General features: G+C 45.7%; 1 protein-coding gene and 1 long non-coding RNA gene across 11 annotated transcripts in view; one reads left to right on the plus strand and one right to left on the minus strand.

Moving 5' to 3' along the window:
- The window catches only part of grik5 (glutamate receptor, ionotropic, kainate 5), a 97,625-nt gene that overhangs the window by 45,624 nt on the left and 26,506 nt on the right, over positions 1 to 25,495 (minus strand). The window lies entirely within an intron of this gene.
- On the plus strand, positions 9,337 to 23,497 carry LOC125975846 (uncharacterized). The gene is made up of 3 exons (XR_011087338.1): positions 9,337 to 10,055; positions 17,310 to 17,557; positions 17,688 to 23,497. It is a non-coding gene; the product is annotated as an uncharacterized lncRNA (long non-coding RNA).

Raw genomic sequence — 25,495 nt, forward strand, 5'->3', positions numbered from 1 at the left:
CCTTTTCTTGTTCTCTTAGTTTACAGTTTTTAGTTGGAAAGCTGTTCTTTAGTCAGAAGGTACCTTAAACAGCATTCAGCCAACCATTGGATCACACGGTTTTAGTGGTTCTCCTCATAGAGCCCAAACGAACCAGTGGCACACACACCTATACATGGATATTTGAAACATGCGCCCATGGGTGTCCAACCAAGCCAATCATTCACACACACATAACAGATTTCTGATGGCTACTTGTGGGGCCCTCCGCATGGATCGAAAGTTGTCTTGGTTATTCCAACCAAGCCAATCATTCACACACACATAATAACAGATTTCTGATGGCTACTTGTGGGGCCCTCCGTATGGATCGAAGGTTGTCTCATGTTTTTAGATCATATTTTGGTTATGGACATTATGGAGGCTGATTATATTACAGCTATAGTTCCACACATCCTCAACAGCTAAACGGCTAAAGTGTCATGCTGAAGGATGCTCCACTACATCCATAAAGATGCTGTTATAGGACCTGATTAGACATCCAGAACTGACTGGAACACTTTAGTTAGAAAAGCTTGTTTGGTTTCGGGGACTAACTTCACATGATTTAACTATACAGGTCTTGAGTCTGTCATTTGTGGTGTCTGTATGATGTTGGTAAGTTATTTGTGGTTTTAATTCCAGGTGACAGGCTCTCAGGCTCCTGTTGATGGTGCGCTGCCTGAACCAGCCAGAACTTGGCAGGACTCTGACCCTGATGATAACATCAAACAAGATGCCAGCCAACAGGTAACATTCAGTGCGACTTTGTTGTAAGAAATAAACTTTGTAGACCTTTTCTTGTTCTCTTAGTTTACAGCTTTTAGTTGGAAAGCTGTTCTTTAGTCAGAAGGTACCTTAAACAGCATTCAGCCAACCATTGGATCACACGGTTTTAGTGGTTCTCCTCATAGAGCCCAAACGAACCAGTGGCACACACACCTATAGATGGATTGTTGAAACATGCGCCCATGGGTGTCCAACCAAGCCAATCATTCACACACACATAACAGATTTCTGATGGCTACTTGTGGGGCCCTCCGTATGGATCTAAGGTTGTCATGGTTATTCCAACCAAGCCAATCATTCACACACACATAACAGATTTCTGAAATATGGTTTCTTGTGGCTTCTTTGTTGTAAATTTTGGAGCCTTTTCCATGTTTTATATGTAAAATTTCCTGTGATATAAGGTTTTGGCATATTTCAGAGGATGTGTACAGCACCGGTCGTCTACCAGTTAAGATATTGGACAGAAATTTTAATTATTTTGAGCAAAGAAATTCTAGTCTTTATATTAATACAGCATATAAGAGTATCTTGCAGAAACTAACAACACATGTCTTTTAATTCCCTCCATAGAGCTATCAATTATCAAAGGAGTTTCTCAAAGTGGACTACTCAGACAGTGATGATACTGACAATGATTCCCAAAAGGACTGCTCTGTACCTCTGCAAATCAATCTGCTCAAAACAAGAGTATATTAAATTTGACCAAGCATTCTTATACAGGTGCAGTTAATTTTTGTTTTAGAATATTGCTATACTGTGTTTTTTTTCTGTACTTAAAAATCGTCATTTCAGATGGGCTGATCCCAGAAGTGATAGAAGTGACCTCTTGTACCTCCGCATCTCGTGGCCCAAGTAATGAAAAGTCTGCCAAAAAGGGAGGTGAGTTTAGAGTAATCCTTTTCAATATATAACTATCACAGTTGCTTTTAAATTGCCCAATTGTTACTACTGTATCAGTATCTAATTATCCTCACATATGCTGCTTACTAAGATTTAGATGACCCAAGCAAGATATATTAAACACCACTTGACTTTTTTTCTTAGACATGTAAGGTCTAAACTTTTGAATTTTGTCATAAAATGAAAATTGACCCATCCTTTCTCATGTGAGTTACAGGTCATTGCTAACCTTGATTATATGTGAGATGTTTGTTTACATCTATTTTTAAATAGGGGTAATGTATACATGACACATTTACCTCAAAAGAGAGAAAGAAAAATTGCTCTAGATTAACCTATTAGTGAATATGCAAATTCACACATTGTCACACCAAGGCAGATACCATTCTTATACAGCTTGCATTTAATTTTTTACACACTATATATTTCCAAATTTACTTTTATCATCTTTGTTTGTCCATGTGTAGCACGTTATCAAAGCAAATTCCCCATACATGTAAAACACTGTCTGAAAAAAGTTTTTCTCTGATTTTTATTTTTTATTTTCCCTGATTTTGCAACAACTTGTATCTGTTCTTAATGGTTTTGTCAGAGAAATGGTGCATCCCAATGTGCTGCCATGGTGGAGTTTGACTGCCTGTGCAACCTCTGTAGGGTCCAGGAATTGCTTCATCTACCAGCAGTGACATTCTGGTCAAATGCAAAACTGCTTAAAAGTAGTCAAGAAAATGAGAGACCTCTTTCCCCCACCACCAAAACTGGGGGCATTCTAATGTTACCCTTTTGTGCATCTATTTTTAATTTTGTTAATATCAAAACAGCTGACACTGAAGACCACCTAGCAACTTAAATGACCGGATTAATATCTCAGATATTAACTGATTTACTTATGTCTATTGTAGGCTCATCACTGTTGACAAAGATAGTTGACGTTATAAAATATCTCATTTGAATTATATTGTCGGATAATTGTACATAAAGTGAATGTATTCTTTATGCAATTTTGTTCTAATTAAGTTGTAAACTAAAAAGTGCTCTTCCTATGCCCTTAGGTAACGGAAAAGTTGTGAAAAGAAGCTGGACCCCAGAGGAATGTGCTGCAGTAAATAAACATTCAAGGAAGTATATATTGACAAATCAGGTTCCTGGTAAGCTTGACTGCGAGAGATGCATTGCTGCAGAACCACAAGCACCGAGCTGTTAAGTACTTTGTCAAAAAGAGAATAACCACCATGAGGAGAAAATATGAGTGAAACAGCTTCCCTTAACAGAGATAGAAACACATGGCTGGTCCTGTTTCACCATTTGTTCACTATTTGTTTGTGATTTTTTTTATGCTCCACTTCTCCTGTTCGTAAATGTTAGATTAAATAAGTTCCTTTATTCATTGGCTACATTTGTAATGTGTCCATTTAAAATTTTGACTCAAGACGATTATTACTTGTAAATCCTGTGTACTTTATAGTTAGCTAAAATGCAGAATTTAAATATTTTAAAATGTACCAATATGACTGAACAAATTGAAGAATATTAAGACTGTGACCAAGGAAAATGGACCAGAATCTGAATAAAGACTTCAGAATGTATTTTAGAATGCACATTTCAATGTATATCTAGTATATTTAGCCAGATGAAAGTATTAATAACACTAACAAAATTTTTAGGTTTTCTCAAATGATTAAGTCCACACAAATGCATGTTTGGGTTAGATTAGGGTTGGGGTTGAACTTGATAGATCCTCTTTATAAAGGCAGACCTAACAAGTCTTAAATCTTAACAGCAAGCTCCATAACTGGCTAAAAAAATAATGTGTGTATAGGTAGACCTCATAAGGTTGAAATATTAAAAGCGATCCCCATAACTGACTAAAAATCTCATGTGTGTAAAGGTGGACCCCGCAAAGCCGGAATGTTAGAAACAGGCCCCAGATATGACTGAAAAACTGACATGAAAAAAAAAGTTTCAAATTGTGTTTATTGAAAGTGATTTTTAGTAACAAGATTTTTTTTGGGACTTGCCTGATTTTTTTCATAGTTCTTGGACCACTAGAAAGGGTGGACCCCAGAACTCGGTAAACTAAGTTGGGTCCTGCAGAGGGAGGTTAACAAGGATGTGTGTGTGTGTGTGTGTGTGTGTGTGTGTGTGTGTGTGTGTGTGTGTGTGTCTGTGTGTGTCTGTGTGTGTATGTGTGTGTGTGTGTGTGTGTCTGTGTGTAAAAGAGCGGAATGTTGTTGTGGGGGGGGGGGGAACAACCAATGATTAGTTTAACTACACACTGAGATCACGTGTTCACACGACCCGTGATTTCCCATCGGTGTGCCATGAAAGGTGTCACAGGGCACAGATCACCATGGTAGTAGCATGTCATGTCATGTCATTATCCATTCTTTCTTTTTTTTGTGTAAACCGCTTTGGTCCAGCTGCGGTAAAAGCGCCATGAAAACAAATTTGAGTTCCTTTGGTGTCAAATGTGCGGCCTTGCTGTTGTCGAGCCAACCGGGCCTCAGCATGTTCATGGCGTGCACTCGCAGAGTGTCAGCGTGATGGCGTATCGATCAGGGGCCATAGAGGTGGCCCCACAGCCGCACTCAATCAAAACGTCGTGGGTAACCTATCCCGGAAGAGGGCCAGCATTTGAGCCAGGCTGTCCGATTGGCTATTACCCAAAAGCAGATGACTAAGAGCCCTCGGAGTGAGGCCTCTACGGCTTTATCAATAAAGGGAGATGGAAACGGGCCACTATTTCATTGCTACTGAGGGCTATTGACAGCATTAGAATGGGGAAAATAACAGCATCTGTACTCCCGCCAGAGGGGGGGGTGAGGGAGGGGGCGTGGAATCCAGGAGGATGAGTGAGGAAAGCTAGGCCAGGGGAATTGACTAAGGCCGGCGAGGGAATCGAAGAAGCAATATTGAATGCCCGGGCTGAGGAGATTGGAAAGTGGTTGGCTGGAATGAGAGAGAGGAGCGAGTCGGAGGAGAAAGAGCACCTTTACAGACACTTTGCCTGCTGCCGTGTTTACATAATTTTCACTGAACCCGCCCGGAGATATGATCAAGCGAGACGGCAAGATTGTCGTAATTTAAGCTCTCGGCAAGCGGCGGCTCCTCCTCCGCCTACGGCTACAAGTTGCTGATTGATTCCTCCGAAGGCTCCATCGCTCGACGAGCACATGGCTTCCATCCCAGGAGCCTGGCGAGCCGATAACAAAGCGACGTCGCATTCATTCGCCTGTCTGGAAGGACGTTCTGATGCCGAGATACAGGACAGCCATTTTCTCTTGGGCTGACCTGAAGTGAGAGGCAGGCGAGGTCATGGACATTCCGCCAACGTATCACAAGGCACAGACAACCATTGGATCAATTCTTTTTTTCCTCGAGTATGTCGTCTTGAAGTTGCTAGCGAGATCGGACGTGCTGACTGCCCGACTCTCATAATCGGCTGTAATTGATGCGGATCTAAAATGCGCGGGCAGGCTGGCGCACGTTATCATTTCCACTTGGACACGAGGCGCTTGTTTTATCTGGTTCCCAGTTTAATGTATTCAAGACATCCATCCACATTAGGCTTGAGGTGATTTTGGTGAGTTGGTGCAGATAAGAGTAGATGAGTAATGAGTCTCTATCTGGTATAGTATTACATCTGGTGTCAAGCCTCTCAGCCAGAAAAGGATATTGTGGTAGGCGCCAAACACGCCTATTGTGCTTGTCATACATGCAGGAGGGAGGGGGACGTGGCATGGACAGACGAGGACAATAGATAGATGGGTGGAAGGATGATTACAATACAGAGATTGTACTTTTCAAGCCATTTGAAGGACCACACCAACATTCCAACACACAATCATAAAACTACAGGGCGCTTACGCAATTCATTTTAGTCATATAGTAGGTCCTTCTACACAGAGGATAAAGAATATATGCCTGTGAGTAATGAGTTATTATCTGTCATTTTGGATTGCTTCACCGTTTGTGGACCGCTAAACATAGAACTCCCACGCCAAAAACTCAAATATAAATTTAATATTCAATTGTATCGCCACCACAGGTATGGTATAACACAGTCACAGTAACAAGGGCTAAGAACATGTCACACTGTGATTGTAATCAAACGTGTACATGTGTGCGTGTCAGCTGCCAGTCTGCAGAAGCCCCCCCCCAACCCCCACCCGCTCCAGCTGCACCCCCCGTTCCCCTTGTTGTACCGAAGCGCACGCGCGCGCCTTTCATGGCGCAAGCCACCCTGCATGCCACCGACAAACACACAAAAGGCAAAAGCAGAGAAATATTTTAAAAAAATTCCTGCCTGCAAATGCAGCCGAGAAGAAAAGAGAAATCAGGGGGCATTCATCTTGCCGCGCGTGTATGCAAATCCTATTGTGTGCGTGTGCGCGAGAGTGGACTTGGCTGCCTGCATATTGCGTCTGCAGTGTCTGTTATGAAAGAGAGAAGCATAAAATCAGAGATCCTAATTATCTCGAGAGAGAAAGACCAAGGAGAAGAGGTGGGAGTGAGGTAGGCGAAGAGAATGATGGAGGACAAGCTGGACGGGAGAAGGGTGAGGCGGGTAAGGCGGGGTGAGGTGGGGTGGCGCTTGGAGAAAATCAAAAAGGCTATCTGGCCTTGTACCGGCCGGAGATGAGCAGAGGATGAATGAAGACTAAGGCGAAGAAGGCGGGGAGGGGGGAGACAAAAGACAAAAACAAGTCGGATGGAGGAGGGCAGCTTGAGGCGGGGAGGAGGAGGGTGAGCAAGGGAAGCTGGAGGGGGGGGTCTGGCAAATGGTTTGTTTTCCCCTCTCTGCCTTATTGTGTGACACAACAAAATGTGACAGTCGTCATAATGGCGGGATGAATCATTCCCGTAATTGAATCTGCGAGTGGAACGGCTTGGGCAGGATTTCAACAGCGCCGCAGCCTTGCAACATGGCTGACTTTGGCACGTTTGTGTGCGCGCGTAAGTGTGTGTGTGTGTGTGTGTGTGTGTGTGTGTGTGTGTGTGTGTGTGTGTGTGTGTGTGTGTGTGTGTGTGTGTGTGTGTGTGTGTGTGTGTGTGTGCGTGTGTGTGCATGCGTGTGTGTGTGTGTGCGCGTGTGTGTGTGTCAGATGCACTACCGTAAACCTTCAAAGTCGAGCGCAAGACATACCATGACACCGTTCGACATTTCTTCCCTATGAGATCAATTGATGGACATCAATGCAAGCATTGAATGGTTCCACTTCAAAGATCTGTACTGACCCGCTGTGATAAGACATAGTGATTTTCTACGAATGTTTGTTTATTGTTTTATAAACCCATATTGTGCCCCCCCTCACCCTTACAGAAACAAAGTTTGCCACTTGCATTTTCCCTCTGGGCCGAAGAACGCTGAGAAGCCCGACTGGACGTGGACGCACAGATGGCTTTTCTGTTCACCAAGCGTTCCCCTTCTGCCATGTTGTTGCAGTAACATTCCATGGGCTAATCCTCCATCTCCCCTTTTGACACTCACTTTTCTAATCTCGCCATCGCTGCGAGTCTCTTGGCTCTGACATTTTCCGGCTCTTTGTTCCTTTTTATCCCTTTTTTGTCTAACTTTGCGGCAGATTTGTATCCCCAATCCCCCCCCCCCCCGTTCATGCCCACCGTTTTTGTCCCAGACTTGAAGGGGAGCGAGAACATTTGGAGCAGACGTAGATTTATTCATTTGATGTAGATCTCTACCTGGAAGCCGCTCGGCGCGGCGTGCCCCCATTTGCATTTGGCAATGTTTGTTTAAGCGCGGCGGAGGTAAAATGTCGTCTTGGCTGGGGCGCATCGAATAAATCACCATAAGGCAAAAATGTAAAACCAGATTCAAATGGAGGGGGGGACGCGGTAATATCACGAACGCCGACGTCGATTATACTGTCCCATGCAAATCGGAGGAAACCTGACCTGATATTTTGTCATCCGACGCGGCGGCTTGTATTTAAAATGATAACACGTCGAACGGAAAAAAGCTCTTACATCACAAGACAGAAATTCTTGAGTGCAGTTAACATTTCATGCGGTCATCTTTTTATCTTGCCTCTGGTGGTGCAACGCAACGCTAACTCCGGGAGCAAGACACGTTCTTCTCCTTAGCGTCATGAAGGTTACACAATGAAAGCTAACATTTTGTCATCTGCTACATAAAGGCAACGCAATCCTAACAACGTACATCTCAAGTTGATGGCATTTACTCACTATTTGAAGCTATCAAGGAACTCACTTACCTGCAAATAAATGATCACTGTTATTAGCCCATATTATTCTATTATGAGCCTGGCAGGTGCTATAAAATGACAAATACTGTGTAAGTGTCACATAAAAAGTGGAACTAAAGTGGGAGACACTTTGGAAGTCAACTTTTTCGGGAAGTCAAAGAAGCAAGCAAGGGAGGATGGAAGGAAGGTAGCATTTTTATAGCATTAATTGGAACCATTTGAATATCCAAGCATTTAAGAGATTAAACTGCGCCTAATTTTTGAAGCACACGTCAACGTGATGAAATGAAAACAATTTCATTTAAATTTTGTTGCCGCGTGTATCGGAATGGCAGCGTGGCTCCGACAGCCGAGATGTAAAGAGGAAGTGAGCCTTCCTTCCACCAGCTTCCTCTTTTCATCTTGCCCACGTCTGACCTTGTGACCCCTCCGTCACTTATTCTACCTCCCTTGCATTTTGTCTCCGCTTCACCCCCCTCGCCCGCCGTGTCTCCTTGACAACCTGAGTGGCATTTTGGCTCACGCGGGTGACGACAAAGACTGCAGCATTCCGTACGCTGCCGTGCGGCTGCAATCGCAAATGTAACACAAGCTGTATCACAAACAATTATTTGCAGTCACTCGGAACAGGACGTTCGTAAACAACCTCTAGCCATGCGCCACATGCTGCTTCATCAAGAAAATATTACATGATACAACGCTCTGGTAGATTTTCATCAAGTCGACAAACACTGCCGTGGCAATCATTTTAATATCACGGTAATTTTTGTAGACTGCCGTGCACATGATTTCTGGATCAGTGGAAGACCACTGGCAGAGAAACCTAGGATTTTGTTGTTTGATGTGGCCAAGGATATCTCAGGGGGTTCGCAAAAAATAAAATGATTCATATGTTTCCCTTGTGGAATGGCTGGAAATGTGGGGAAAAAAATACTGGATGAAAAAGAAAAACTATGAAAATACCCAAAAGTCAATAGTCAGGTCTCGCACCTGGCGGGGTCGAGGGATATTTCAAGGATGGGGGGGGTGTCAGTCACCTGCAGCTTCCCCTCTAGCTCTGCCACTGTACAAGACTCCGGTGTATTTTTGATCGAGTAGAACCAATGACAACGCTGCTGATGCACTACAAGAATTGGTTGGCTTGTTTCCCTTATGTGGAAGTGGTTTAATCACAATTAGGATGCTCCTCACGAACCCTGCACTCGCCCTGTGGCTTTTCTTTGATGAGTTGAAACATTTGAATGGGGCTTCAAGAAAGGTGGCTGGCGTACATCACGTTATGATTACATTGTGTTGTTACAAAAGGACAGCGAGAAAAAAAGAAAAAAAAAGAAGAGAAAATGGTGGGTCTTGTCGCAGCGGATGTGGAATATTTTCTCTGGGGGAGGGGAATTGCCTTGTTTCAGGATATTACACGACAGTATTACTTTCTGCTTTCTTTGCACTTGTCCCCCCACCCCATGCCAACCCCACGCAAACGCGGATGCTGCCATGCGAGAAGAATTTTTTTCCCTTCTACTTCTTTTGAACTGCCTCTCCTGAGGTTTCAGCCCCTTTCTTTTTTCTTCTTCTGAGGAACACACTCGCGAGGGTCTTCTTGGAGAGCCTCGTGCCTCTGTTGTGAGACGAAGAAGCGTACGTTCCTTTTCGTGCAATTGGCTTACTTTCGTATTGTAAGCAAGTGTTGATTTACTTAAAGGCAGGTGGGGCAGCATCAATGTGTGGGGGGCTATCGGCATTTTTTTTTTTAATATATATTAATGAAGACTGGATGTGGTAGACTTTTATTTTGGGGTAAGACAACGGAATGGTCAGCATGCCTGCAGACCGGGTTCTCATGGCTTTGGATGGGTGACGCCTTCGCCTGGGAGGGCCGCTCGGCATCAACGAGCGCACAGAATCCCGTTCGGTTGGAAGGTTGGCCGTAGCAGGGAGCAGCTTTGTCTTCTTGCAGCCGCGGACGGACGTCTCCACAAGCACACACAGATTGCGCACCCAATGACTCACATGACATTTGGTCCGTCTCTCCTTGTCACGCTGTTGCTGCTGTGGCAACAGATTCGAGGATGACGGATGGAGGCGGGGACGCCGATGGTGGAGGGGAAGCTGCTGGCGCAGGTAAAACAGACTTTGAATTACATCACAAAAAGAGTCACTTCATCCCATTTGAGGGGATTTTGATGCTTTGCTAATGATCATACTACACATACGACCAGAAATCGTTTTTGTGGTCTTATTGTCCACAGCAAGTTAACTAACATCCTTTTTTCACAAAGAGAGCGAACAATTTTGCACACGTCACCAACCTTGTCATGAGGAGAGACGGAAGTGAACTGAGCAATTCGGACCACCCCCCTTGTTGCTAAGAAACCAGTTTAAAGCAAATGACTCAAAGTTTCGGGGGGCTTCATTTCCGACGGTAGCACCACGATGCGTCGCCCACGCAAAGTGAAAGGCAACAAAGCGTCCCTGACATGGCTCGCCACCTGCGCCGCGGACGACAGCATTTGCAGTGGGAACTTTGCAAGAAGCCAAAGCATAAACTGGCCCATCTTGACGAAATTGTGTTTGTATTAGTGCTGACTGATAACTGAGAGCAAGGCTCGCTCGTTGCGCTGCGCTCTCATCTTCTCTAATTTGCCGGCGTGCTCATTTCGGCTTTGTTTTCAGCCCGCCGCGAGCGAGAGACAAATCCATCTTGACTGTGCCGGCGAAAGACAAATCCATCCCGACTGCGCGGCGAAGTCGGCACAATAAGTAGGACGAGACGTCGACGCGTTGTGTCTGTGACGACGCCGCCTGCTGTTAATTAGCCAAGTATTAATGCGGAGCGCCCCGATAGCCTTTTAACATCAACTCGTACATGCTGTTGATTGGAGGAGGAAGCCGGTGGCTGATGCGGGGGAGGGGGGGGGGGGGGGGGGGGGGGGGGTCGTCGCACACAAGCGTACACAGATGCAACAAATGAAGCCTTTAATCGGCCTCGTGTTGGGTTTAGGTGACTTTGCCGGCTCGACGGAATTCTTTGACACATTCCGTCGATTGGCTTTTTTGTGCAACTTCAATTACTTTAATTGAAGCGATCAGATGTTAGATTTGCAAAAGCGGGACTTTTTGTCGCTAAATGTTTATCCCTTCTCATCCCCTCGGCTGATGCGACAACTTTTTGCTTTTCGCTTCATTTAGGCGCTAAAAGCGCTAAAAAGCTTAATAAAACTAATTTAGAGAAATCAAGGCAACATTGTAATTATCTGGTTTAATTCATTTTTTAACAGTCGGGCATTATTTGGGGAATTGCACCTCGGGCTAAGTGTGGAATTTTACTTTCGATGCTGTTGCAAAAATAGCAAAGAACTTTTGTGTTCAAAATCACTCTGGAGAAGCTTTGTCGTCTGGAAGCCTTAAGTCAGACGTGCTGTCAGAGCACATGCGGGGGGGGGGGGGGGGTTTCCCAACTCTGGCACACATAATTACAATTTGATACGAGTCTGTTAACTATGTAACAAAAATATACAGGACTGGTCTTCGGTTTACGATGTCGATCCATTCCAACGCGGCGACGTAAACCGAATATCGGTGTAAGTAGGAACAGGAATAAAATGAAACAGTACTGTAATATAAAAAAGAGAAAATAATTCCTTAACTTTATTCTTGTGATTGGCTTTCACACTGGAAAGGGCGTTGCAAGAGCAAGATTACGCAACAGTCCAAAATGGCGTATGCCATGTGAGTGGGTAACGCGGTCTTTCCTGGTCCACAGCCTCTCTCGCGGTGTATTCTTCTGCCGTGCGCACCAACTAGCTCCTGCGGGTTTCGAATCTTACAACGCCTTCACAACGCTTACGACGCAAAACCGCTTAGGTCGAAAAAAGGCTTTAAATACCGTATTGACCCGAATATAAGAAGACCCTGATTATAAGACGACCCCCTCTTTTTCAAGACTCAAGTTTGAAAATAGATCTCTTCTCTTATTTTATTTTCTTTCTTACCGCTATTTTTTATTTTTCTTCTTCGTGCTATCGCTATTTTTATTCTTCGTGACAGGGGTTCGCTTTGGCCTGGGGAGTTAAGTTCAGCATTTGCTTTAAAGATATCTGGCGCCATCTAGCGTTGTGAATGGAAATAATGTCTAGACCCCAAATGTAAGACAACCCCCACTTTTTAGGTCTTATTTCAATGCAAAAAACACTGTCTTATATTCGGGCCAATACGGTATATGAGACGTGTGTTGTAAACACGAAACAGCGTAACTCGAGACGGTCGTAAACCAAGGACCCCCTGTATTTGGGTTTGCATGCGCACTCTCTGGACACAACATTAGGTACACTTATAACTGCAAGGGTTCAAGTAAAGGTGCACGCAATCGGTGATCATTGAAATCGGCAAACAGATTGACCAACAGGCACCCTATTGGCGCCCGTCTCATGTAACTGATTCCATCGCCGTCAGGCGTTGCGGCTGACGTGCAGTTCATGACCTTGGTGTGGCGCTGTCTTTTCTCCAGCACACTTTATTTTTAGACGTGTAGTTTGTCACACTGCCGGCAGCAGCGGGAAATGACTTTTCTGCCTCTGCTAAGGCAAAATGATTTCATCAGTGTGAACGGGGCTTTTTCAATTGAACTGCCGAGCCGCCATAACTGTAGCAAACACCAAACGATAAAAAGAAGGGGGAAAAAAAGCCCCGCCCCGCCGGTATTTTATTATGCTAATCCCGAGGCGGTGTATATCTCCCAGCCGAGCTGCTTTAGATTGCAATTGTATATATTGGATTAAAAGTTGAATTCGCAGCCGTTTATGGGAATTCAATTCACCGGCAACAGTTTGTCCACTGCTGACTGGAGTCGTTCAAGTAGCGCCACTTGAAACCAGATCAAATTAGTCTTGTAATTACATTTTTTCACGAGACGGGAGTGCTAATGATCAATATCGCTCCAAATTTCATCCCCGTTGTTGAGACGGTGCAAAGAGACGGCCGGACGTTGCTAAAATTGGTGTGTGGAGACGTGGCACTAATGAAGCTGAAAAAGGCTGAGTGGAGAGGGCGCGAGGCGAGGAGGGCAGTGAAATGCGCAAAAGGCGGCTGCTCAATACTTTGGCATCTAGCACCGCCATTATTTTCCATCCTTCCTTTACGTGACAAACAAGGCACGAGTTGAATTTGACTACAACATGCTTGCAGTTTAGCAAAATGAGTTTTTGGGGGAGAGACGGCTAGCAACACGATTTTTGTGATTTTTTTTTTAATTTTAGTTTACCGTTGACTGTTAAACTATTTTTAAACATTTAAAACACCATCACATTTACTAGAAGCTCTTATCAAAATTTCATCATATGCATTAAAAGTAGAAATTAGCTGACGGTAGGCCTCCCGCTAACAATAAATGAAATGTGTCAATAGACAGCCGCTTTTTATGCTCGTGTGTCCATTGATTTTTGACACTGCGATCCGTCATTTTTCCCGTGATGGGACTCGGCTCAAGGTCGACGAGCGGCGGGAGGCGACGGCTGTCTCAACGACATCATCAAAAGTGTCGCCTGTGAGAAATGATAAATCATTTCGGCGGCGCCTGGAATCGAATCGTATTCTCGGGTCAAATTTTAATGTCCGATTGGCCGTCACATTCCCCTCGCCTAACGGCAGATCAGTTATTAAAATTTCCATCCGCGGCTTTTTGCTCACGAGGCTCGCCGTCGGGTTATTCGGAGCCGATCCCGGGTCAGGTTCCACCCTGGACTGGTCGCAGTTCACACGGTGGTTGATGACGTCGTGATGATGAGGTGCCCAAGGCCGATTAGCTGCCACGACATGATGACTTCAGTGTTACTAGTGAATCCCAAATATGTAGTAGGGGGTGACAATTAGTAGGCGCTTTTCATGGTTGTGATAAAAGTATATTTTATGCAGGTGGACCTCTGAAGCAGAGTGTACATCTCCACAAATGTGCGTGACACCGAATGGCTTCATCGGGCTCCTCGCCATTCTTTTCTACGCTGAAGGGGTTCGCGCTGTATGCTAATAGACGCTAGCATATGCTAAGAGCAGCTACAGCCATATTCTAATGCCGAATTAGCATTTGGTTTGCTCTGTTGTTGGGTAAACGAGTGGCCCTGGCTGAACAAGCGCATGCCTAATAGCACGTCACGTGAGGCCGAGCGCCACTTCATCCAGAAAATGAGGAAAACGAGCGCATCTCGCATTAGCGTAGCTCGTTCGGCTTTGACGCCGCCTGGGTCAGGTTTAGTTGAATTGCTATTTGTCGGGAACAGTCACCTTTATGTATTCCGCCGGCAGACCTTTTTCTTTTTTTAAACAACTTTTTTTTAGTCCATAATGAATTCATTAAGATGACCAGATACATGCAAAACAGAACATACAATGTGATTTCATGCAAATGACCATGAAATTATGGACTATATAAGTCACTGAATGCCTGCAAGCAGAATAAGATGTGACACGATGGCATTTACAGTATGCGCCATTAATAAAACACATCGTGCGCACACTGTATAAAATAATGAAATTGTTGGCACGTCTCCAATGAACCCAGACGGGGTTTTATATGGCATGACTAATACAAAAACCTGTGTGTTGACAAGATTATAAGACGATTTACATGTTAATGTAGACAACAGGTTAAAAATAAACAACGCCGTGAAGGATGCAAAAGACAGTTGAACCAATTTATCATATTCATGCAAAAATAGTAACTGGGGTAGCAGAACTGGCTTTGTTTTGTCTTTAACAATCAACAGTTTTGGGACGTTTAACTCATCCGCAATTTTAAAAAATCGATATATACACATTTATGTAGTTAGTTAGTTAGTTAGTTAGTTAGTTAGTTAGTTAGTTAGTTAGTTAGTTAGTTAGTTAGTTAGTTAGTTAGTTAGTTATTTGCTTGCTTGCCTGCCTGCCTGCCTGCCTGTCTGCCTGCCTACCTACCTACCTACCTACCTACCTACCTACCTACCTACCTACCTACCTACCTACCTACCTACCTACCTACCTACATACTTACTTACTGCAATTCCAAAACGAGGCTTTTCGCAATTCATGGCGCAATAGGAGTAGTTGTGCAAGATAAAGTTGATGTAATATTGTAGCTCCCGTCTTCCATTTCTTTTTTGCACACAGCCGTAGTTACATTTGCTGAAGGATTTTTTTTGTAGGTCCCAAAGGTGGTGGGAAACAACAACCATCTGGACATGTTAGTCTAATAGTATGAAAGTCAGGTTGTGGTTGCAATCATCATAATGTCCTCAAACTGCTCGAGGGACAAGAAACCAATTTTTACGGAATAATTCATAAAAAGAGAAAAGACACTGAATATCATGCGTCATAGAAAAGCAGTTGGTTGAATTGTCGTCCTGAGTGATCAGTTATTGAGGAGCTCACTATTTGGCAAGAACAAATGCCAGCCACACTAGTCAGTCGCCATCTTGGGAGTTTACCCATTTGTTTTATCGCCAGCCGGGTGGCTAGGCGGTAAGAATAAATGCGTATGTGTGTGTCGGTGGGGGTGGGGGGTTCTTTACACAGCTGGTCCACTTCCCCAAGGTGCCAGGGGGTTGTGATTTGAAATTTGCCCCACATTTGGCTCGCTGCCTTGAAAATGCAGTCTGTCAAGCTGGCTATCTTTCATTCTGTATGATTTACTCTCGCCCCACCCCGCCGCTTGCTCAGGTGAGTTATTGACCTCGTACGTACGCACGCACGTACACACACGTTGTAGTCGTCAGTTGCTGTGGCTGTCAAAGAAGCATGCAATCAATACTCCGTACACACGTGATGTGATGGAAGCCAAGACAGGAAAAGACGGGATGTTTTGGGCTCAAAACACCGGCGGGGTGCAAGTCTTTATGACGGAAAGCGATGGGAAATGACAAGCGAAATGTCAAGAGAGCAGAGACAAACAACGGGGAGCGCTAATATATCCAGTCGGAGCAAATGCCGGCCCGATGGAGCGAGTGTGGGAGTGCGGCGGCTGGAGGACTCCGTGAGGGGAGGCGGAAAATAGAGTAAGTGCACCGGGAAGAGAAGGAGAGAATAGCGAGTGGGTGGCAGAGAGGATAATGCTATATATAATGACACCGCTTCGGGAATAGATCAGAGTGATTACCTAATGGCTCGCGTCGGCAAACACCGCCGCAGCCACCTGCTGACTGGAAGCGCACGCACACATATGGCAAAACCTATTCCCTTGGGGGGACGAAACACACATGCAAGGCCCGCCAATCTTCATGCTAACGCGGCTAATGCGCCACTAAAGAGCTTCGTCGGTCTGGGCCGCCGTGATAACGGCGAGCAAACAACACGCCGGCAACAACAAACACTTGAAAACGTCTGGCTTGCATCAAAGATGGCCGCTAATCAATTCAAGACACACTCGCACGTGGACCCGGCGCCGCGAATGCCAGCCACCGTCTTGCCACACTTTGCTCCTCGGATGCTTTTGTCCACTTGTTGGCGCGAATTTTATTGACGCAGATGAAGACAACGCGGCTCTGCTTGTGTTGCAGCCTTGCACCACACAGCAACATTTGGGATGGAGTCGATACCAAATAAAATCAGCTGCTTGGGTTTTTTATGCATTTCCCATTTTTATGCATTTCCCATTATGGGTTAGCATTAGCATTAATATAGTGGGCTAAAGGCAGCGTTTCAATCTAGATTCTCATTCACTTTCCTCATTACTATCCTTTAACAGTAGTCAGAAGTTGGATATAAGTGGAATGCCGCGCACTTGTGCTGCATTATTGATGGCTCGCAAGCTGGAGGGAGTGGCCTTCACGCACGCAGACAAGATGTTTGGTCAAGCTATAACAATGTAATGATGACTTATTAGAAGTTTCTCGCTGCCATGTTCAGCACACGCACACACATACACACGCGCACGCACGCACACACACACGCACACACACACACACACACACACACGCACACACACACACGCACACACACGCACACACGCACACACACGCACACACACACACACACACACACACAGCCAGTTGCATTCAACCTGCACAGTGGAGGAAAGAAAAGAGGTCACAAAAGAGCCCTAAAATGGCCACTTCAAACCAAAATGGCCGTCTTTTGGGTTCTTCTTTTTTTTCTGCATCTACCTATCATCATGTTGAGGAAAATTGCTTGTGGAAGCAAAATCTGAAAACAAAGATTGTGTGCCAAAAACTGAGGCAGGAAATGGAAAGGATTGGCCAAAAATGGCACCGACAAAGAGAGAGAGTGCAGGTGGTGGCATGCTTGCAACGAAACGAACGAAACAACAACATGAAAATTCAAACGTAACCTCGCTCTATTATGGTGTTGTCAAATTTAGCAGTTGAGCGGCTTTAAAATGTTGCGTTGCAGGGAGAAGGCGGCTTTGAAATATGGAGGGAAAAAGATGTCCGGCCCCCGTCTGCCACGAGACCATCTGCTGTCTGGGAAAAACTGGTCCCAGGGCAGCCACCTGCCATCAGCAATTCATACGGACACCAGACACATCCACCCAGACGCCTGTTGAAACACACACCGGAAATCCCAAACAGCCTGCGCAAATATTCCCTGCAATTTGCAAGCTCTCGAGATCTGTGTGTTCTCCACAGACAAACGCTTCGGTACGGCGAATGTCGACAAATATTTCAAACCTCCCTTAACAGATTGTTTGGCGCGCGTGCAAATATGTCGTTAGCCAAGCCGTCGGCATGCCTTGTGAGACCTTGCTTTTTCTGTTTGCCTTTTTCGCAGGGAGTCGATTCAAATGTTGCCGCAAATGAAGCGTCGAGTTTGTCGTGCAGATTTGCCACCATGCTCGGACGGCAAGCAATGACATGATGCCATAATCTTCTGAATATTTTTTTGGGTGTCCTGTAAGAGGTCAGGGATTCCTTGTTAGCCATCTCGCACAAGATCAGATTGAATTTCTTCCAATCAAACAAATGTGGCCTTTACACGATTACTGAATTCTGGCAAAATTCTTTCCTCAAACCCAATGATGGGGTTTTTTTTTGCCACCAGCACTTCCAATTCCATCAAAAACCCTCTTCAAAAGAGAGGATGAGAACTTAAGTCAACGCAACTCGTTTTTCTTGTCACTAGCTCGATATCGACTCCAGATGACGTCTGTGGAACAGCCGCCTGTTATACCACATTGACGTGTGGCAACGATGCTTTGGAGCAGGGGTCACCAACCTTTCTTAAAACGTGAGCTACTTCCTGGGTACTGATCAAGGCAAAGCGCTACTAGTTTGACACACTTCTGAAACAGCCAATTTGCTCAATTTGGCTTTCACTATGTTATTATTGTCATTTCCAGTTCACGTGTAAGTGTGATTTTAACAAGAATAGCAAAACTACAGTCAAACCTTGGTTTTTTACCACAATCCGTTCCATAAGGCGGTTCGAGAAGCGAATCAGTCGAATTCCGAATCTATTTTTCCCATTACAAATAATGGAAAAAATTTTAGTCCGTTTCAAGACAAAAGAAAACCCCGCCTTTTTAAGCATTTTTTTGTTCGGGCATATTTGTCCGATAGTGCAACTGCAGCGCACCGCCGAATGCGCAAACGTAGCGCGTCGCCCACCGCGCATCTGCACCACGCTGGTCGCATTATTGTGACAGAGCAGTCGCTGAAATTTAGAAAATATTTTTAAAGTCCTGTTGTACTTTCCAAAATTTAAGTGGACCTCAGTGCGCAGGGAGCTTAATTTGGTCCGATGGCGTAACCACAGCGCGCCGGGCGCTCACTGTCGTATTGCTTTTGTTTTAGGATGGCTTTACTGCTCCCACTTGCTTTCTTTGGAGGCATGATTAGAGGTTAGTACAATCCTCAAAGTAACGAAAATACAATAACAACGGAGTCCGTCGGCATCCGGGTCATGCGGTCGGGTTTTTTCGGGTCCTCCCGACTCATCTCGCGAGGTTCAACCTTTGAATTTTGTTCGACAACCGCAGCAAAAGAATCTCGAATTTTTTGTTCGAATTCCGATTTGTTCGAGAACCAGGACGTTCGAAAACCGAGGTTTGACTGTAAAATAAATAGATGCAGCTCAATGACAAGTGCCGCTATTTGAGCTAATTTTAGTACAGTCCTGCGGGTGACTCATGCGGTCCTCACGGACGACCTGGTGCCCGCGGGCATCGTGTTGGTGACCCCTGCTTTGGAGAATCATATTTGAAAATGCATATTAAGTCACACGAGTCTTGATTAGAAGAGCCAGTTAGCAAATACGCAGTGCGCCAGTTTTGCGAAGGACTTTTGTGACAAAACGAATAAGCATCATATGAAACAACATCAAAAAGTAGAATGGAAAAAACACATGTCTCTAAAGAACTCAACATGGTAAGCTAATTAAGAAAAGATAGGTTCCAAAGGAAGTCATGATTCAAACTTAAGCAGGAAGAGATGCTCCCAGACGGTTCGGTCCTGAATTTGCTCTGACTGGCGGCACGTTCTGGCACCGTTTCCTCCCAGTCTGAGGAAGACGGCGCCCGCTCGCTGGGAATGTTAAAGTCGGTGCAGGAGCCGCTCTGCTCCACTCTCCTAAATTGCCGGCCAACGGAGCAATTCAATTCTGCTCTTCGCTTGATACGGAGCAGAGTCGTGCCGCTCTAGTGGGAGAAGGGCGGGCGCGAGGCCTGGGTGCTCCCCGCCAGCTGTTTTGCGCCCTGCATTCAAGTATTCATGCAACCTGCTGCCAGGAAGCGGAAGCAGTGCACACTATCGCGAACAGGCTCCAGCAAATTAAGCTCACGCTTGAACAAAACGGGTGCACAATGAGAAGAAGACGGCGCATGTTTGTGGAACGCTGAAGCGTGTCATCGGGGCTGTGCTGATTAGGGAACGCAACCAGGGGATTAAACATCAGTCATGAAGCAGCATGTGCCTCGTTTGGAACGGACCGTTGGGAGCAAACTAAAGTTGGGCTTTCAACAAAGTGTTTGGCCTTTATAAACAAGGTTTAGGGCTTTCAATCAGCCTTTCCAGATCAGGTCGCAACCAAAGGTTAGGTTTTCAAGTTGGTATCGCTAAAGAGACGGAGGAGGAAGTCAAATGGTTGGCGTGAGACGGAGGAGAGCAACAGGGGGGATGGATGAGGATGACGCCAGAGGCCAAGGGAGCGAGCGAGAGCATCAGCGGCCTGGCAGGCAAGATGGCTGCAGGGGGGACCAAGCCCCCCCCTCTACCAAATATGGTCATCAGCTCTGTCCTACTTTCTCTAATGGGCTGAAGGCGCACCTCGTATGATACAGGAAGTGCCATCTACGGTTGGGGGGGGGGGTCGCATCTATTTTTTGTGTGTGTGTGCGTTTGCGTGTGCGTGCGTGCGTGCGTGCGTGCGTGCGTGCGTGCGTGTGTGTGTGTGTGTGTGTGTGTGTGTGTGTGTGTGTGTGTGTGAGAGAGAGAGAGAGTCTAAAGCAAGAGATAGAAGCCAGGCTACACTTTTGTTCTCCGAGTGCCACCAAATAAGAACTTGCCTCGAGTTTAGCTCGTCAGTGTGGAGTAGCAAAACACAACACGCGAATCCATGTGGAGACTGTAATACATCACATTTAATGGGAATGAAAGAAATCGCTTTGATTGGCCTTGACTGAAATGGTCTGTGAGTACCCCCACAACAGCGCAGCCCTCCACCTTGCAGATCCCACCTCCGCACCGAGCCCTGAAATCATTCTGCCACTAACAAAGGTTGGGAAATCCTCAAAATCGGGGGGCCAGCTAGACTTAAACTGTGAGGAAATGCTTCCCGTTGGCTCTGAGAAAACAAACAGAAGGTTGTCATCTAGGCAGGACTGCAGCAGAAAGCAGCGCCACCACCTATCTAACTCATTCATTCCAGATGTCCTTCACAGGTCGAAGTTGCTATGCCCGTTGCCATGACTGTCCAGCGCCTCGCATCGCATTCCCGCCTGAATGATGCCATTAAATGAGATGCGCTGCTTCAGAGCAAGGGAGCCTCTCTCGCTGTCGCTCTCGTGACATGAGCAGCATAACAAGCACATACCTTCCCGGAGCCGCATTCCCGCAGCCGCACTGTACTCGGCTACGGCTTGAAACATACACGTTGGCCCGGTGAGTGAGACGAGGCTGAACGTGACCAAATGCTCGGCTGCCTTTGCGCCGGCACGTGTACACGGACACATAAAAGGAAGTGTCGAGGAAAAGGGGATCTTGAAAAAGCAGAGGCGGTCGCCAGGGGCCCACGATGCTCGGTGACGACGTGGGCGGACGTTCAGCGGATACAACACATGTCAACACACCGTGGGCAAAATGATAAAAAAGAGAGATAAAGTTTTGAAAACAATTTTCATCAGTGGTTGCAGAAGTGTACACATTCTCATACCGTAAGTGGGGAAGCGGCTGCCTTCACAATGAACCAACTGAATTTCCATTCACAATACTGGAGACCAGAATCCTCTAATATGGCGCAACAGTGACTTTTGCAATAACTGGTAAACTGATGAAAAGATGCAAAAACTGGTCAGAGGCACTGCCACCGAAGGTGCCGACGGAATTTCTGGCAATTAAATATGGAAACTCGGGTCTTCTTCATATTGTATGTCGGGGCTATGAGGTAAAGTGGTGGGAGATTAGGCCGCTATCATTAGATAGGTCGTCAAATTGTTGCTATTGCTTTCCTTATCTGTGGCACTCTTTCCACACTTTCTAGTTGAATCCACATTGTCGCACAGGTTAGGCAAAGTCCCTCTATTACGTGAGCCCAGTTAAGATAGTATAAGACCACAGAAAAAAGTACAGTGAAAAAGTGTTACTATGTTGAGTTGTACATGTCACATCAATGGCGTAAGACCTTTTGAAACAATGTACCTTGGTCTCAATATCACATCTCAACAGGCTAGTGGCTAGTATAGACTATTGTCATTTCCAGTATAGACATTTTCTAGCCACTGAATGCAAGCCCACGCACGCCATAACCGCCCGCAGACTATAAACGCCGGCGCGCCAAAGGAGCGCTTGTTTTATGGTACATAAATGGAGACGTGATTTGCATCAAAAGCAGAAGCTTTTAAAACAGCAAGCAAGATAGCTTAGCAGAGAGCAGGGGTCACCAACCTTTCTTAAACCGAGAGCTATACTTCCTGGGTACTGATTAAGGCAAAGGGCTACCAGTTTGACATACACTTCTGAAATAGCCAATTTGCTCAATTTAGCTTTCTCTATGTGTCATTATTGTCATTTCCAGTTCACATGTAAGTGTGATTTTAACAAGAACAGCAAAAATACAGTCAAACCTTGGTTTTTGAGCACGATCCGCTCCAGAAGGCGGTTCGAGAAGCTAATCGGTCGAATTCCGAATCTATTTTTCCCATTACAAATAATGGAAAAAAATGTTAATCGGTTTCAAGACAAAAAAGAACCCCCCGCCTTTTTTAAGCATTTTTTCATTTGCGCATATTTGTCCGATCACGCAAGTGCAGCGCACCGCCGAACGCGCAACCGTAGCACGTCGCCTACCGCGCAACTGCACCGCGCTGGTCGCATTATTGTGACAGAGCCGTGGCTGAAATTTAGAAAACATCTTTAAAGTCCTAATGTACTTTCCAAAATTTAAGTGGACCTAAGTGCTTAGGGAGCTTAATTTTGTCCGATCGCGCAACTGCAGCGCACCCCCGAGCCCGCAAAAGTAGCGAGTCGCCGACCACGCAATTGCACCACGCTGGTCGCATTATTGTGACAGAGCCGTCGCTAAAATTTAGAACATATTTTTAAAGTCCTGATGTACTTTCCAAAATTTAAGTGGACCTCAGTGCGCAGGGAGCTTAATTTGGTCCGATGGCGCAACCGCAGCGCGCCAGGCACTCACTGTCGCATTGCTTTAAGAGCGTCTTTGTGTTGTAGGATGGCTTTACTGTTCCCACTTGCTTTCTTTGAAGGCATGATTAGGGGTTAATACAATCCTCAAAGTAACGAAAATACAATAACAGAAAATGTCTGCAGGGTCTAGAGCATTCTCTATTCGGGCTCCAGAGCTTTGGAATGCCCTACCAATGGATATTAGAACTACTACCTCAGTAGAAACATTTAAGACACGTTTAAAGACACATTTCTATGAGATGGCCTTTAACTAACTTGTGATGGCCGATTTGGCCGGAGTTTGTTCTGTTCTCTCTGCCCACCTCCTCCCTGGCTGGGGAGGGGGTTAGGTGGCTCAAAAGCGGATAGCGGCTGGCTGGATTCTCGGGGACCAGTTCGGGATGGGGGAGCTGCGGCTCGGCCCCCTTGAGGACACTGCCAGGACAATCGAGGGCACCTCCGACATCCATTTTTTTTTCATTGATTTTCATATTATGTATTACTTGTGTACTCTCTGCATCCATTATAACCTGGTGATCCTGAAAGGGGGATCCTTCCATCTGTGGTCCCTTCTCAAGGTTTCTCATTTTCCCCTGGTAGGGTTTTTTTGAGTTTTTCCTTGCCCTTTTGGGAGCTTATGATCAGGGGATGCTTTGAGAATAATTGTCAATTTTGGCTATGTGAAGCCCTTTGAGACTGTTTGTGATTTAGGGCTATACAAATAAACTTGACTTGACTTGACTTGACTTGACTTAACAACGGAGTCAGTCGGCATCCGGGCCGCGCGGTCGGGTTTTCTCGGGGTCTCATCTCGCGAGGTTCGACATCCAAATTATTTTTGACAACCGAAGCAAAAAAATCTCGAATTTTTTGTTCGAATTCCGATTTGTGAGAGCCGGGACGTTCGAAAACCGAGGTTCGACTGTAAAATAAACAGATGCAGCTCACTGCTAAGTGCCGCTATTTGAGCTAACTCTCATGCGACTCATGCGGTTCTCACGGGCGACCTGGTGTCATGCTGTCATGTGTCGTCCGGATCACTTCCTGTTTTATTGTGTACTTTTCCTCTCGTTCCAGTCGGTGTGTCCTTCCCCTGTGCGTCCGGTCACGTGAACCCCTGATTCCCAAGTGTGTGCACCTGCGTCAATGACCAACTGTCTTCACCTGTGTGCCCCTCCTGTGTCCATATAACCCGCGTCTTTCCCCGTGTCCAGTGCCAGTGCGTCTTGCCTTGTGAAAGAACACTAGCGATCACGAAATCCTCGAGTCCCGCCTAGAAGCCTTGTTTGATCACCCATGGTAACTTGGTTACATCACTATCTTGTTATAGTATTTCCCTCGGTTCGAGGCGCTTTGATTTCCCCTTTTTTCTCCCTCGGTTCGAGGCGCCTTAGTTTCCCCTTTTTTTCCCTCATATTGAGGCGCTTTTTGTTATTACTACCAGTGGAGACAATAAACACATCTTTGGACAGTGGCAACTCTGCATTCGAGTCCTCTCCCTGCTCCGCGCCTGACACCTGGTGCCCGCGGGCACCGTGTTGGAGACGCCTGGCATAGGGGGTAGTCATTATAGGCTAGCGTTCATGCTGGTAAAGCTTGAATGACAACAAACCCCAAAATGGTGGCAGCGAAGCCATGTATGAAAGCGTAGCCGGTGCGCTGGCGTGCTTCGTAGCGCGTCACCTTTTTAAGCAGCCGCGCTTTCACTTCCAATCCCATCGCCAGGCGAAAATGCAAGTTGCCCCGGAAAAGACGTTTCCATTTCGGCGGGGAGATAGTGTGCGGATTTGATCTGTAGCTCCCGGAAGTGTCCAATGAATAGGTATCGCATAAAGATGAAAAGAATATTACATCAAAGAAAAAGCCAAGTATGATCTCACGGCCCGATTCAGCTATTTGATGGCAACGCATTATACCGGGCAGCATCCATCTTTGGGGTATGGACAGCTACTTCTCGTTTAATACACAAATTTGCCTCTAACAATGTTAGTAATCTTGATATTAATTAACGTGAAGACACTGATCATACTAATGACTAATAATACACGTGTTTTTGACCATTAACATGAGAGCCAAGAATGCGACGTCACATGTTAATGATTCTGTGTGTGTGTGCGTGTGTGTGCGTGTGTGTGTGTGTGTGCGTGTGTGTGTGTGTGTGTGTGCGTGTGCGTGTGTGTGTGCGCCCTCCACGACACCTCGCGGTGACAACGAGCTCCCAGCGAGAACGCGAGTCATAACAGAGCAGCAGGAAGGTGGGAGGGGAGGATATTACCTCGGAGCGCGCGCTCACGCACACGATGCAGACACAATATGACACCGTGCTAAAGTCATATCAAGGTCCTGATTTGGATTGGCTATCATCTCTGACCTCCCTCTCCATCCTCATTAGTGGGACGAGACAGCCTCCACGGGCGGGGCAGCGCCGCGCACAAAGACGTCACGTCGCCTCAGCGCCGCCAAATTGCCGCCGCCATAATTGATTGATTGATTGACATCTGGAGGCGTGATCGTCTCTTTACTAATACGGCTGCAAAAAAACTCCGCACCGACCTCCAAGAATCTATACAATTGAAGCGTTTTGGGTGTTTACTGTCCGTAGCAAAAACTATGAAATAAGCAAAACCATTGGATTGGAAAAACAATGAAATAATATAAAAATGAAATGCTTTTTCAAAAACTAACTGAAACTATGGGTTCCAAGCAAATGAAGGTCCAGTTCTTAATATTGGCCATGGT

This window comes from Syngnathus scovelli, chromosome 9, assembly GCF_024217435.2.
Source record: "Syngnathus scovelli strain Florida chromosome 9, RoL_Ssco_1.2, whole genome shotgun sequence".
NCBI lineage: Eukaryota > Metazoa > Chordata > Actinopteri > Syngnathiformes > Syngnathidae > Syngnathus > Syngnathus scovelli.